The following is a 17,164-nucleotide window of genomic DNA, read 5'->3' on the forward strand; positions in this document are numbered from 1 at the left end:
TTCCGTCGACAGCCTCTAGGCTTTGGGCCCAATCGGGAAGGTCGACCAGCACGAGCATACTTTGTGCCGGTGGGGGCCCGGAAGGTGGACCGAATCTTCTCCAGGAGGTGTTGTAGTTCCAGGCATCATACGGAGGGATTGGTACCAATTGGACAAGGCCAAATTGGCGGGCGAAATGGTTAGGAGCGTAGAGCTCATAGCTGAGTTCCTCGGTAGCGAGCCGAATGTCTGAACAAGAGATGGCGCGGCGGAACGCCAGGCGAGCGTGGTCGGGATAACGAGGATCGCCAGGGAGGAATCCATATTGTAACACAGAAGGGAATCGTCTCCCCAGAATTAAATCACAGTATGGCATGTCGTCTAGCAAGTACAGATAAGAAAAGCATTCAGAGTAGGGGGGAGATGAGTACTTGTCCTCGCAACAAAACCATCGACCTAACAGTTGATCGACCGGCGGAGATAGCAGGATATCTTCGCGGCGGAAGAATGGGAAGTAGGTCTGGATCCAGAAGTCCAAGATCCAGAAGGGTCCGGAAATGTTGGTCTCAAAGGGGTGCATCGTCGCTTGGTACAGCATGCGATAAATAGCGCCTAAGACCGGTTGTCCGAGCCCGATGTTGCGGCCGTTGTAGAGAGCCGTTGCTAAATAGGTCCAGGTACCAGTGGGCTTGCAGGAGGAGGTGCAGAATACGAATTTACAGAGCCAATACTCAAGGAAAGCGATTCCTCCGGTCGCATTGTGTTCCCGGCTGTAATATGCCAGCCATCTTGGGTATGAACCACTATGAGCGCTGCGGCCTTGCTGGGCCATGGTCAAAGTGAAATTGGTCGAGTCAAATTGACCATGCACATACGGCTCGCCATCGACGGGAAGGCCAGTGATGGCAAGGATGTCCAACAGGGTAATGCTCATTTGACCAAATCTGAAGTCAAATGTGTTGGTGGAGGTATTCCAGAAACAGAGGAAAGCAGCGAGTGGCGAGCGATTACCACCGCGAGGAAGGTGGAAGCACAAGTCAATAGCATGGGTGATACCCGCAGCATTCCAGAGACCTAGATCTCGCGCCCGCGCCTCGCGATACTAAGAGGTTTCCTGCGCACTAATGGAGGATGGCCAATTCCCTATCTTGGCTCGATGGTTTTGGACACCCCAACCGCTAAAGTCTCCGGGAGTCCTTCGGAGGACTAGAATGGGCCGTCGGACAGGAAGACCGTACATAGCGATGGCATCATTTGGGATAACACCTTGCGGTGCTGGGCCTAATCCGGTGTGGTGATTGGAAAAACGAAGGAGTAGGGGTCGGTGAATAGTGGTCTCTAGATGAATGCGAGCCCCGATACTGGTGCCCCAGGTCCGAGCAGCCATTTCGTTCAATTCTTCTTCCTGATCGACGACAATTTTCTTAGGGGGAGCCATTTCTGGATCGTTTGCAAAGAAGATAGAGCAGAGATGAGTGCGGCTGTGAGTTTAAATAAAGAATTTTGTGAGGGAAACGATGCGACAGAAAGCGTTTCACAAATGAGGGGACGCGACCCTTATTAATGGCATCGTTTCAAGCGACCGACGTTTCTTTCTAAGTCCCCTTCAATCAGTTGCATTTTAGCAGGCCTGATTTCGGGGCCTGGGGGGCAATGTTTGAGCCCAAAAGTAAGTTTGGCAAAATTCTTTAGTGGGTCTGAGCCAGTGGGCCGATACTTGCGGCCCAAAATGGGATTACATGGACTTGGGTCGTGATGCTGCTTATCCCGTATCTCATAAGGAGATATCATCATTAATTGCATGAAGATTTGAGCGCTCAGAAGGGCGCGAAGATATATTTGCACTTAATACGTGCGTATCCTACTGCTCGCATCCAGCGATCACGTCTAGGATTCTAAAAGGCAAAATGTTTCTCTGGCCGATACTCGCCTACATTCTAGCGACGACAGAGGCGGATAACATTAATTATCGCTTACGATAGATATCAAAACTATTAAGAGTTTTGATTTGATTCAAGGCTAATAACTGTGGCCTAAAATATAGTATTTCATTCCTATTTGGACAATGAATCTGCAATAGCCTATATATAGAGGCTAAAGACAATACAGAAGGACCTCTCTCAAATCAATCAATCCCAGCGATTACAAAGCCTCCCCGGAGCAAACCCTCAACCTCGTTGAAACCCGGTGACCGCCCGCCAGTCCTAGTCTCCTCGCGAGCCGACTGTCAGCCTCACCAGTTCAACCCGGCGACCGTACTTCCAGTCCCAGTCTCCCCAGGAGCCGACTGCGAGCACAACCGCCACTGTTACTTCCAGCGAAGCAAGGGTAACGCCCTCTCACCCAGCGAAGCTAAAGTCACGCTTTAGCAAACCCGTGCTTCTCTCAAACTTCCCAGTGATTGCTCTGCTCAGCCTCTCAACGTTGAGTATCGATTTGGTGAACGCAAAGAGACCACAACCAAAGCCCTTACCCGCGTAAGGCAAGAAGTCCTTCTCCGGAAGGCAAGAAAAGAACCCTGTGACGAGGTTGGTGCTCTCCTCGTCCACAGCGCTTGAAGAAGAAGTCAGGTCACGGGACTATCCCAACGACTGCACCCCGCGGTGCTGGCACGCCTGCGCAACCACTCGCCCAAAAGAGACTGTTTGCACACCAGCTGGTTTTGGAGCCAAACACTTTCTATATATAGTCTGATATATAATGGAACGAACTGGAAGTATGGCATTACAGGCCCCAACCTACGGAAACCTAGTCACTGTTCTGAGCATCGATGGCGGTGGAATAAGACGCCTTATCCCAGGAACCAGCCAGCTATCTTTTCCAGCTTCAAGGTTTGATCTCCAGTTCAATTTCCTTTTTACATCTTATCAGAGCCGTCTCAAAAGTTTTCGAGGCCCTGTGCAAAATTAAAAAGTGAGGCCCTCTTTTTGCGGTTGTGTATGAATATGTCATTGAAAATTTTTGTTATATAGAGAAAATATTATACAAAATTATTTTTTAGATTAAAAAAATCTTTTATCTTATATTACCTTTTCACTTCTTGAAAAGAAAAATTCAGACTAAAGCTTGTTACAAAATTTCATTAAAAGAAGCAACATTACAATTGAATTATCAAAGATACTGTATTTGCCCTGCAGTATCCACCAAAAAATAAAACCAGGAAAGTATGGCAAGGGAAGGGGGAGAAGGGAAAAAAAAAACGGTAAGGGGGAGAAGGAAAGAAAAAAAAATTGAAGCAAGAGACATGCAATGGGGGGTGGGGGGATCGAACTCCTAAAGAGGAAGAAAAACAAAGGTTCAGTGCCACCTGAACAACAACTAGATTATGCGTTGAGGCCCTTCTCTATATGTCTTAAAGCTTCTTAGAACTTAAAGTAGGGCCAAAAAAATTGGGGGCCCTGTTCTGTCGCTCATGTTGCACTTGCTCTAAGCCGGCTCTGCATCTTATAGGTTTTTCCCTACCATGTCAAAACTAGTTAACAAGAAAATTAACTGCACTATTTTTTTTTTTTTTCAAACCTCGCAAATGCGAGGAAAAAGATTTATTAAAAAAAAAGGAAATACAAGTAAGAGGAGAGGAATGACAGACAACATCCTGCCTTCCAAAACAAAAGAAATCATCTAAAACAAAAACTAGGGAGACCCATGTGAGCCCCCGAAAATTTTGTTTAATTTTCGAAGGTAATTTTCGCCAATAAGATTTTTCCGCAAGGTGATTTAAGTGGAGGAAATGGCATTGTAGGTCATTTTGGTCTCAAGATCACGATTTGGGCTATTTGAACTAAGTTTTGACCGAGATTCCTTCATTTGGGCCTAGAAGGTCACAGAAGTTTATTGAGACAATGGCTTGTTGAAGTTTCAAAAACGATAAATTGAGTTGTGACAAAGTTTTGAATTTTTAGTTTTAACGAAATCAAGTTTAGACTCTAGGCGTAGTCGAGAAATTACTAAGGACGAGAGAAAGGAAAGTTACGAGCCCAAAATCCGAAGGAAATCAGCTAGGAGAGTTCCGTAATTCATCGCAAGGGCAAAATTGGTATTTCACGTACACAAGTATAAATAAAAAACTTGGAAACCCTAGTCTCATTTCTCTCCCTCTCGGCCGCATCCTCACTCTCTCTCTCCCGACCTCTCGTTCCCTCTCCCTTCTCCTCCCCTCTGCAACCACCGGAAAACACCAGTTCCGGCCACCACCTCTTGACACCGCCTCCACCCTTCGAACCAGAACACAATTCCGACCCAAACCTCACCAAAATCCCTGCCATGCACCACTGTCCTCCTTCGCACGCGATAACCCAAGACTGCGCATCACTGTTCCTCGACCCTCATCGATTTTCGGGCGATTTCCACGCCCTTCCGCCACCGTCGTTCCACTCAACAAGCAAAGCGTAGACAAACCCAGAAACCCCACTGCCTGTCGACGCCTGATGAAGTCGTACAAGCATCGCTGGAGGTCCCAGTTCTGCATGCCTTCATTCTCCCATCTCCAGCTCGAATCAAGCTTCAACACTTCCATAAAAGGAGTTGGAGCTACACTATCCTTCGAAACCCAGGCTCCCGACCTCCGACTTCGACCAGAGCCGCCTGATGCACTATACGCGCCGCCTCTGGCGCATCGACCACCGTAGCTCCGCCACTCAGGAACGCCGGATCTTCGTACGTTCCCGATTAGGTAATTGTCGTACCCTCCTTTAGTTGAAACATTCAATTTCAGTTTGGATGGAGAAATCCCTAACCTACTGTCACTTAATTTCGAAATGAGGTTCTTGGATTTTTGAGAATTGGAGTTTCGGAGAAGATGAGCTACGGGGGTAGCTTTGGTTGAAACCAGAAATGATGGAGACTTGAGGTTTGAGGAATCTGCGTTTTTTTTTTTAAGATGTTGGTGAAGAGAGAGATTATTGGTTCAGTCAAATTGATGTTGGAGATTGGTAAGGATTCTCAAACTCGGTTTCCGGTTATGAAGATTGGTTGGGGGTTGTCTATTAACTTGTGTTTTGCCTGCTAGGAATTTGAATGGTTGACAGTGGTGGAATGCAGATACATTGGATTAGCTTCCAGTTTGGAAAAGAAGAATTGGTAAGGGTCCAGGTTTTGAATCTGCTGTTTGGTGAAACTATTGTGGTTGTAATCTGTTGTTTGATCGATGAATGAGTATAGTTAATGTGTGAAATTTTTAGTAGCAGCTATGTGACTCGGTTAAGTCTTGGTATTGTGACTCACGATTGAAATTGTAGAAATGGGTAATAAGAGTAAGTTAAGTGTGAGTTGGTGAGCATGATGTTGAATGGTTGGAAAATGGGTTAAATAAAGGTAAATTTAAGATGACATTTTGGGTCAAAGGCTTAAACAGTTTGAAAATTGAGATTGGATCAATTTTAGGACGTAAACTAAATGCTGCGATTGATGTTAATATTGAGAAGTTGTTGATAAAGAAAATGGTGGATTTCATATGTGTAAGTTATTCTATTAAAGTTAATGAAACAAGAACAATGAAAGTATTCTCTTAGTTATCATATCCCGGAATGAACTTAGTAAACAAAATCATTCGGGAATGGTAGTTATGCTTTATTTTCTTAAAGTAAAAGTGTCAAACAAAAGAGGGTGAAAGTGCCAAGTATGATCACCATATCCCGAATGATTCAAATGCTACATCGATCATTTGGATTATTTGGGAATGGTAAGCGTAATTGCTACTAAAAGAAAGGAACGGTAGACAATATATTTAACCTGAACTATATTATTGAAAGAAGTATGATCACCATATCCCAAATGAGCTTACTATTCTAAGTGAGTTGTTCGGGAATGGTTTTTGATAATTATCGATCATGGGTTATTTGGTGAATTCTAAAGTGAGTATGAATTAATTACTTATCAGATACAATTTTTGTTAAAGGACTCGAGAGTGTGCACATGGAATTGGACGAAGTATTGTAAGTCGGAAATGAAGCTAAATTTGGGCGAGCACTCCATATCCAAGTAGGGTGAGCTGTCCCTTCCTTGTTAGAGGCTTTTTAGTATATGTGGAATGCTATACTAAGATAGTATATTGCCTGTAAGAACGTTTTTGGTTGTTCATTAGTCGATGCCTAGTGATACATGTGTTTCCAGAACTGATAATTGCTAATTGCGAAAACCGAGGCTAGACTTGCATGTTGAGATACTGTACCCTTGTATGTTTGTACTTGTGACCTGAAAGTGAATGGGACCTAGATGCGTAGATTCCTAGGGATCCCACGGTGTCGATAACCGTGAACCTCAGAAGGGGCCGTGCTCCTATGTTTGTCGAGGAAGAGTGAGTACAGACAGTGAACCAGTCATAGGAGACTCAGGGCCAGGAAATGGACACTTTCGCTACTTGTAGTCACAAAGACTATAGAGTAGTTGGCCGGTTCTTGAAGGATGATGAACCAAGTCGGTCACTGATTTGTTTTATTTTAGCCGGCAGGTAAGTATCTCGGAGCTCCAAGTTGTGTGAAACATACTGCATATGTTTTATAAAAGAGATAAATGTTTGTGGTTGCCTATTTTAAAAGTATTTTCGATAAACGTGCACAATATTATGTAGTAAATATTTTCAAGCATATTATCTTTCAAACCTAGCATGGTTGGGTCGGCCCATACTGGGCGTGCGAGGACGAAAGCTCACCCCTACAACATTGTGCAGGTTTCGAGGATGTGGTCAGGGAGCATATAGAGGAGGCACATGCCTGACTTGGCGTATTCTTCTTTGACTTTATCAAGAAATGGTTTTGGTCCTTTATCGGATTTTGAAGTAACTTGTTTATTTACTTTCTCACTAATTTATTTGTTTATTTATTTCCTATTCGTTTATAAAAAAATTTCTGGGAGACCCGTAACCCTGGGGCGCGTCTCCCATGCTTGTAGTTACTTAGTGTTTTGTTTTATTTTCCAAATTGGGCTCCGATTGCAAGCCCAAAACTCTTAGCCCATTTCAAATTCTGCTTTTGAAAATGTGTTGTTTGGTTGCTAGAACGACTTGTCCAAGAAAGTGTTTTGTAAACCAACAGTTTGAACCCAAAAGGCCTTGCGATTTCGGGTTGATGAGTTATCGGGATGTCATCGTGACATGTCGGTTTCTCATTGGCTCGGGGTCGCTGCGCTGTGGGACCCCACTCTCGGGTCACCACAACCCAACTTATCTCTTAAACAAAATTGATTAACGAAGCTTGGAGATGAATCAAACCAAGTAAAGCCCATACCTGAAGCGCTAAAATTGGCCAATGCATCAGCCACCTGGTTTCCTTCACGAAAATATGTGAACAACGAAATTGCATCATTGAAATGCGATGCACACAATTTTTCCATGCCACCTGTAATATGAGTGTATGCGATGCACTCATATATTTACCTGAATTCTAATGTGCCTATGCTTAAATTTATGGGGAGGACAGGTGAAAAATAAGCCTTCCTTTGATGCCCTACTCTCGGACATATGTATTGCAACCTCGGTGGCACCAACTTATCTTCCAGCTCATTATTTTGAAACCAACGGCCTAAAAGGAAAAGTTAGAGAATTTCACCTGATAGATGGTGGATTGGCAGCAAATAATCCGGTATGTTCAATACTCATATTATCACATAGCCAATATAAACCGTTAGAAAAACAAACCGATTGTATTTTTGCCCTTGCAGACTTTGATTGCTATTGGTGAAGTGACTTTAGTTAAGGGGAGTTCAGACTTCTTTACTATAAAACCAATGGATCGGACTATGGTGATATCCTTAGGAACTGGCTCATCGAAAGCTGAACTGAAATACAATGCTCATGTTGCCTCCAAATGGGGTGTGTGGAATTGGTTAACGAGTGGTGGTTCCACCTCATTGATCAATGCTTTCAGTCAAGCAAGTGCCGCCGATATGGTCGATTTGCATCTTTCTGTGGTGTTCAAAGCCCTTCACTCGGAGAAAAACTATCTTCGAATTCAGGTATATGCTTTTATATAGCATAAATTGGAGTTGAGTTGATGTTTAATTGACGTACACATAGGATGGAAATAAACAAATGCAGGATCACACACTAAGTGGCGAAGTATCTTCAGTAGATATAGCAACAGAGAAGAATCTGGACCATCTTCTCAGAGTTGAGAGGACTATTGAGACAACCAGTTTCCAGGGTTAATGTAGAGATAGGCAGATTCGAAGCTTGTAATCATGAGACTAATAAAGAGGCTCTTATAAGGTAACTACGTACATAAAATGTTTGAAAACCCTAATTGCTCAACAGGTTTCAATATTTAGAATGGTAAAATATGCAACCTAGCTAATAGAAATTTATAACTGATATTAATATGTAGGTTTGCAAAATTGCTGTCCGAAGAGAAGTGGCTTCGCCTTGCAAGGTCTCCCCATGGACATATTGCAAAGTCTCACTGATATGTATGTTGCAAAGTTCCACGAGAAAGTCTTCGCATATGGTTCTCTATTTTAGCACACATTGTTTGAAGTAATAAAACAATTTTCATGTTGTAATCTCAACGTATGGGGGCACATGATCATCAACCACCGTACTTGATTCTTTTGATAATGTTATTTATGATCGAATAAAACCCAGGTGGCCGGATATCATCAATGTAACAGATCAAGCTTTCTATTAATTCTGGTTTGTGTCCGTCAATAAAACCTTTTAGCTTTTCTCCAGCATTTAAGCAATCTTTAAACACAATAATTGAGATGATTCATATATATATATATAAGAAAGTAAGATGAACTCATGATAGAATTATGCTGAGAGTATGAATCCTTAGACCCAGTTTGGCCCCGCTGGTATTACAGATTAGGGGAATTTGATTCTACACCCAAAATTCACACACCCCTTTTAGAATAAACTCATCCATAAGAGTGTTTTAATATATACACCCAAACCAATTAATTAGGTTTATTTAAAATAAATAAAAAACCTATTAAATAGGATAAATATTAAAACCTAATGTTGTTAAGAATTACTAAAGCTGCCACTATCAAATTCCCCATTCACCTATTAAATAGGATTAATATTAAGGGTTCTTGACCAAAAGCACCAAAATGAGGCAAAGTTATCCCATTTACCCAACCAACAGATTTTTATTCTCACTTACCCTGTTTAAAGCAAAATGATAGTTTTGCCCTTCACTTAATTACATCTGCCTCTCTCTCTCTCTCTCTCTCTGATATGCTCTCTCTCCGTCTCTCTCTCTCTCTCATCGCTCCTCAATCTCCAACTCCGGCGAGGTTCGACCTCTCGCCCAGGTTCCGCTGCAACTCGCCGGTGAGCTAGACTGCGTCCAACCGCTGTCGCTCTGACAACGACCTTGTCCAACCGCTGCAATGCCCAGATTTCGTGCAACTCGCTGGTGAGCTCGGCCGCGTTCAACCGCCTGGCCGGTGCGGGTCGACTTTTGCCCGGATTCTGCTGCAGCTCGTCCAAGCTCGGCCGGCGCTGACAACAACGACCACACGACGTCTTCGATGGCTTCCTGGACACCTCGCCGTCTCTGTGGCGTCGCCAATGGCCTCCTGGACGACACTGGTGCTCGACCCAGGCTGTGGCAGAGGAGAGAGGTGATTGGGTGCCCAGAGCTTTTCTCTGGGTGCCCAAATCAATTTCTAGCTTCTTCTTTTTTTTTTCTTTTTTTTTTTAAGTAACAGGACATAAGGAAAGGAAAAAAATTGCCCCCCAATAGTCGTCTATTGCCCCTCTATTGGAAGGCAATAGACGGCTATTGGGGGGCAATAGACATTTTGAATTGATGTAATCTCCTTTATTTTTTTTTTCTGTAATCAAAGTTTTATTTGTCTAAATTTAGGGAGATTAGTTCTCATTCTGGCAACTGAAAGTCCTATTGGAGGGCAATAGACGTCTATTGGGGGGCAATACATGGCTGATAGTAGTCTATTGGGGGGCAATAAACGTTTATTAGGGGGCAATAGACCTAAACCTCTATTGCCCCTCTATTAGGAGGCTAAAAAAAACTTTCAGGCGAGATTTTCAGCAAATTCCAGTGGGCGGCAGCCGGTGACCGGAATCCGACGGCCGGTGACAGGAATCAAGCCACCGGATTCCGTCGGCCTATGACCGGGCTCCAGTGAAGTCTCCCATGATTTCTCTCTCTTCCATTTTCTCTCTCTCTCTCTCTAAGTACAAAGGGGTGAGGGTAAAATGGTATTAAAATTTTTTTTAAAAAAAAAAAAAATCTTAATGGGGTATTAGGGAATACCTCCTTAGAGTGTTTTGGGTAAAAGGGAATTAAAAAAACTTAATGGGGTAAGTGGGAAAAATATCTCTTAAAATGGGGTAAATGGACAAAAACCCTAATATTAAAATCCAGTCTTGCTGCCGATGGAAGTCATGAAACGGCTGCCCATATACGTTGCCCGGAATTACTCAACCCTTGATTCCAACAATTGAAAACTCTCCTCTGGGTTGGAGGTTATGTAATCTCCACATTCAAAAGCCTAATCTCTACATTCAAAGCCGGTATCAATATCTCCACAATCGTGCGATTATGTTTTTGATTTCATGCATGTTGTGATTGTGATATAAATGGATTGCACAATAAGAGGTTGGTGGGTTGCCTTTGTTCAACTGCATATCCCTTTAATCCGATTGGTACGGTTGATGAGCATTGTGTTTGCTACCTATTCAATAGCTGTGTGTCTTCCTGATGAAGAGATATTTGTTTTGTGATTTTTCAGGGTTTATGCTATTGAATAGGTATAATAGACTCTACAAGTTCTTGATTGCATGTTTCTTTTTCCTCTTATTGTTTCTCAATAGATTCTCCAAGTTCTTGATGGCTAAAGAATACTCCCACCTAGAGTTTAGGTGCGACCTTCTCCACAATCATGCAATTATGTTTTTGATTTCAAATTGTGATTGTGATATAAATGGATTGCACAATCAAAGGTTGGTGGGTTGCCTTTGTTCAACTGCATATCCCTTTAATTCGACTGGCACGGTTGATGAGCATTGTGTTTGCTACCTATTCAATAGTTGTGTGTCTTCCTGACGAAGAGGTATTTGTTTTGTGATTTTTCAGGGTTTTTGCTATTGAATAGGTATAATAGACTCTACAAGTTCTTGATTGCATGTTTCTTTTTCCTCTTATTGTTTCTCAATAGATTCTACAAGTTCTTGATGGCTAAAGAATACTCCCAACTAGAGTTTAGGTGCTATCTAATAATAGGAACATCTCCACAAAAAATGTTTAATCACGTTGAGAAAACTACGAAATATAATAGGAATATTTACACAAACATATCTACTAAAAAATAGCAAATATATAGATCAAATCTGAAAGGAAAAAATATACAATAATTAAGGCAATTAATCTTTTTAAATAAGGAATATCTACACACACCATCTCCTAAAATATGGCATCAGTTATATACTATAATTAAGGCGATTAATCACGTTGAGATATCTAATAATAGGAATATCTACACAAACATATCTACTAAAAAATGGCAAATGTATAGATCAAATCAAAAAGGAAGAGATATACAATAATTAAAGCAATTAATCATTTTTAAATAAGGGAAAATAAATTGATTGTATTAAATTCTAATTTGTGTTTATAACTGATGCCATATTTAAATTCAAAAAAAAAATAGCTATATTTGAGGAATATTTTCCTTATTCAATCAGAAGGGTAAAATAGTCAAAGTAAAAAAAGGTGAAAAAACTTAATTATAGACTTAAAACCTATAAGGAATGTTTAATTATGTGAATGGGTGTAGATTAAAAGAAAATATAGGAATGAGTTTTTCTTAATAGGAGCTTCATTTTTGGGTTTTTTTTTCTAATTTTCTCTCTAGGGGTAATCAGCTTTTTTATTAAGTTAAGGGCATGTTTACTTACTTGGAATGGGAGGGAATGATTACGGGGTAAAAACATTCCTGCATTTACTAACACATAAAGGAATCGGAATGATTCCGGGTAAAAGAATTCCTGCGTTTACTAACACATGAAGGAATCGGAATGGATGTAGGTCCCACCTCCTTATCAGGAATCGATTCCTGAATACTCAGGAATTCGATTACGAAGGGGGGAGATGGGTTTAGGAATCATTCCTCCGGAATCAATATCGATTCCTTTCTTCTCCCATTCCACTTGTCTTCGATTCATGATTATTTTCCATTCCAAGTAAGTAAACGTGCCATAAGTTAGTTGATGCGTTTGGTGAAGGGGTAAAGCTATGGTATGTTAACATTTCTCATACATCAACTATTTTTATCCTTTTAAGGACTCATGTTACCAATTTGAGGACTAATATTACTATTTTGAGGACTCATATGGTAAACTAAGAAAATTTGCCATTTTAAGGACTCATGTTACCACTTTGAGGACTAATATTACTATTTTGAGGACTCATGTGGTAACTAAGAAAATTTACCACTTTAAGGACTCATGTTACTACTTTAAGGACTAATATTACTATTTTGAGGACTCATTTTACCACTTTTAAGGCAATTGTATGCATGTCATACGTTAACACATTGTAGAATTTTCCTTGGTGAAGTAAGAAACTGCAACTTATTTCTCAAGTTCACAACTTTCAATGCAGATTATAGAAGTTGGCTAAACCATACTTTTAGAAGCAGCTGCCAATAGAAGCAGCAATTGGATTTTTTTTAATACCAAAAGAGTCCTCATCTGCTCATAAGTTCCTCTATTCCCTCTATCTCATCAAACACTCAAAGCTGATTATTCTAACAACACAGCATAAGTCTTTTTTTTTATAATCACAGCTACACCAACTCGACCTTAAACTCATTATAGTATTAATTCTGGATGAAGTAGATGAATTATGTTGAGAGTATGAATCCTACAGGGAAAGGTTGAGACATTGTCTATGGGTTTATATGAATTCGAGTTAACTTCCTCCATTGCCAATTGGTTGTGGTTGGTAAGCCTAAATTACTACCAGAGCGGGTTATCCCAGATTCTTTCCCACATATGTCTTGCGGCCTCACGAGCTTCACGTTGCATGATATATGAAAATTTGTCATATGTGCGGGGGTGTTTTGAGAGTATGACTCCTACATGACAATATAGGGACCTTATCTATAAGTTTATAAGGATTTAGGTTAACTTCATCTATTGACAATTGATTTTAGTTGTAAAACTCATATAATCATGAAAGGCAATTTACAAATCAAACTTAAAAGAAAAAAATAAAAGAAATACCGAGGAACTCTTAAATTAACTAGAGTTAATTACATATAAGTGCATCTTTGAATGTTTTTTTAGCCATAAGGTCACCAACTAGTTGTTTCCCTCATAAGGCCACTAGATTAAAAAATGTGTTATATTTTGGATATAAAAAACTAACATATTTACATAAATGCCACTAGAGTAAAAAGTCAATAATCATTGTCTCTCTCCTTTCCGGCAAGGTCTCCGGTCAACTCTGGCAGACCTCCGGTGAACTTCCGGCGGGTCTCCGACCGACTCCGGCGACCACAAAAGCTGCTGTCACTAACACCAAAAGCTACTGTGGCTAACAACAAAAGCTACTCTGATGAGATTTCGGACAATCTCCGGCGAGGTCACAAAAGCTACTATCACTAGCAATAAAAACTACTTTGATGAGATTTCCGGCAACCTCCGGCGAGGTCACAAAAACTACTGTCACCAACAAAAGCTACGTTCCCCAAAACCAAAACCTACTATCCCCACCAACAAAAGTTATTGTCACCAATATCAAAATCTACTCTCACCAACAACAAATGCTACTGTCACAAATACCATAAAGCTACTCTCATCATTAACAAAAGCTACTCTCACTATCACCAAAAGTTACTCTCATCAATGCCAAAAGCAATAACCAAGTAGAAAAAAACCACTACCAAGCAGAACAAAAGCTACTCCCAGAGACTGAAAAAGCTATTCTCAGAGACTAACAAAACTATGAAAATGTAAATGATACAACCAAAATAAAAATGCTACTACAATTGAGAAAAGAAATCATATTCAATGATACAAAAAGTATCCACGGTTCAACAATGATATAACTATGTAAGAAGCTACTTCCATAGTTGTAAAAAGCTAGTAATATAGTTGTGAAAATCTATTACAATAGTTGTATAAAGTTACTATCAATGTTGTAATGTTATTGTGATTTTCAATGGTGACGCCCTAATCCCATAGGCATAATTTTGCCACCTTTAGCACGAGACTTCATTTCCACATTTCTTGGTTAGCCAAATGATCTCTTGGCCAATGAAGACTTCAATATCGAAATTCACATGAGTTTCGAAATCTACCGCTACAAATGCAAAGGGGAAGAATTCTACAAGAACAAAGATACAACAAAATATTAGTATTTGAAATAAAAACTAAAAACAACAATGTATTGCTAAAACCGCAAACGTGGCACTCTTTATCAACTAGATAATAAAAAATAAGAAATCTAAAAAGCTGCTGACATAAGTACAAAAAGCTACTATAACACATGTACAAAACTATTGGACCAGTAATAAAAAGCTACTGACATACAGGTCGCACAAAACCTGCTGATTATCCATGTTGATAGTGTAACACAAATCTCAAACAAGAAATGTTAAGAGATGCGAAATCATAACAAAAAGAAAATTGAATTTCATTCATAATTATGTTTTTTCAATTTGATAAGTTATTAACAAATGACCGCATAGAATCAATCAAAATGAAAACAAAAAAGTTACTGACATCAGATTGCAAAGATACTAACATAGGAATAGAAAGCTACTATCACTATATTGAAAACCCACTATAATAGTTATAGAGTGCTACTAACTTCAATTAATCAAAATGAAAACAAAAAAAGCTACTGACATCAGTTTAAAAAGATACTAGTGTATAAATAGAAAGCTACTATCACTGTATTAAAAAGCCACTATAACATTTATGGGAGTTACAGATTTGAAATCAATCAAAATGAAAACCAAAAAGCTGCCAGCTTGAAAAGATACTAAAAATAGACGGAGAGCTACTATCAATGCATTGAAAAGCCACTATAACAATTATAGAGAGCTATTGACTTGAAAATTGAAATCAAATAAAATGAAAACAAAAAAAACCTACTAACATCATGTCGAAAAGATACTAACATAGTAATAAAAAACTACTATCACTGTGTTGAAAACCCACATAAAAAAACCAAATCATTGGCGACACAGCAAAGAAAAATGAGTGATGATTCACACTTCACCCTCCTATTTCTGTCACATTTACCTATCAATCTAACAAGATAATCAATATGTTTTGATAGTGGTTGACTGGTTGCACACCAGCATAAGTGCTAGTACCCAAAAATAGCAAAACCTATCTTTCATAGATCACAATAGTTACCTGCAAATTCAATGCTAACTATCAAACGCTGGTAACCATTCATTGAACTTTTTTCTAGGGGTCTGGAAGACAATAGAGCTACCTGTGACATCCAACACAATGTATACCACATCAAACTAATAAATAAAGTGTAATTAATGAATTTACCTTTATGGAGCAGTAGCAAATTAAGCACTAACACAACAGAGTTGCAGAGACTATGTTTCTTAATCAAACAAAGGCAATGTTGGATGAAGAATTGTCTTTTGAGCATAATAGAATGCATTAGGAACCTAAACACAAGCAAATTGATGTTTAGTTTTCAAGCTCTTGCACAAAATCTGAATACAAAATCTAAAAGTAGCAGCAGAACACTCGATGCATGTCTCAATTTCCCTATACCGCTGCATGATTGGTGTCAACACCTGCTCCATACTCATCGAATCATGCTCGTCTCTCAAATCCAACTTGCATCCAACCAAAATTACTAGTACTTTTACCTAAACCATTTCGAATCATATTACCTATAAACCTAACCACCAAATTAGGTATCAGCTAAGCAAACCACTTGAATTTACAAAGCAATACCTCCAACCGACGAAGCTCAGGGAGCCAGAAGCTAGAGATACGAGTAAGCGTCAATGGCTGATCATAGGCGTACATTAGCATCATTGCATCAACTCGCTTTAGTTCTTCACTGCACTTAATACTAGTCTCCATGATAATAATTCACACATCCACAAAATCAAAATCAAACGGAGCTCCGTTTACAGTTGCATAGGGATTTACATCAGAAATCGATAAGTACAACTAACCTGGATGAGGTGCCGATAACGGTGATGGGAATACAATCGGAGGAGGTGATCAACGAGCACATGCCTATCAGATCTCCGAGCGACTCCGATTTGCTCCAAGTCGGCGACAGCAAAATCTCGCAAATCGAGTACAAAGCACAGCTCAACCATTCTCCAATTCAAATGCGTTCCGGACATTGAGACTACAAAATATTGGAGTACAGTTCGAGGAGAGCGACTCGGCTTCGATTTTGAGCTCCTAGCCGCCGGGGTCGATGATCGGAAGCTCGAGGTTCTTCATCTTCTTGTGCGGCTGCCATTCATTTTCGTCTGAGCGATGATCGGAGCTTTGCGCCGTTTTAGCTATGGCTAGCGTCATCGAAGTTCTTCAGACCAGAACGACGCCATCAGACGGAGGAGGTCGATTCCGTGTCTAGGTTTTGGAATTGAACTCTGAGAGAGAGAGAGAGAGAGAGAGAGAGAGTGATTGATCTGTAATTGGCTTCGGTGGTGTGGTTAGTTTTTTGAGGTAGAAGGGTAAAATCGTCAAGGTGGGGTAAATTTGAGTTCTCAAGTGGCCTTATGATGACAAAAAATGTAAGGTGGCCTTATGGCTAATTTAAGTTTCAAAATGACACTTGTGTGTAATTTTCTAAATTAACTAAGCCTTCTAACCAACCCACTGAATGAACCTCTAGATCTATGACACGTGGTGCTTTTGCTGATGAAGAAAGTTGGAGAATAGGAGTTGTGTTAAATTTTAAAATACTTCGACTCTCAACAACGATTAAGCTAGCTTTTATGTTAAGTCACGTACCATTAATTCTTTTACTGATAGATGGGATGTTTTGTTTCTAATTAAACTCATGAGACTTAAAGCTTCCAAATGAAGAAAAGGAAAATTATAGTGCAGAACAAGCTGCTAGTTCCATCACAAATAACAAAGGTAGTAGATTGGTATTTATTGAGAACATAATCTCAGTACGCACGTACTGAGTTACAAGATTGTCAAAACTCTAGTATTAAGCATCAATATTCCACCATCACTATATATGATGGGCATTTATTTTTCTTCAAC

At 40.1% G+C, this 17,164-nt stretch overlaps 1 pseudogene; it reads left to right on the forward strand.

Annotated features, from left to right (window-relative positions):
• The first annotated feature begins 844 nt into the window (after positions 1–844).
• Positions 845–8,481, forward strand: LOC112171783 (annotated as a pseudogene).
• The last annotated feature ends 8,683 nt before the right edge of the window (positions 8,482–17,164 follow it).

Source organism: Rosa chinensis, chromosome 6 (assembly GCF_002994745.2).
Source record: "Rosa chinensis cultivar Old Blush chromosome 6, RchiOBHm-V2, whole genome shotgun sequence".
NCBI classification, from domain to species: Eukaryota; Viridiplantae; Streptophyta; class Magnoliopsida; order Rosales; family Rosaceae; genus Rosa; species Rosa chinensis.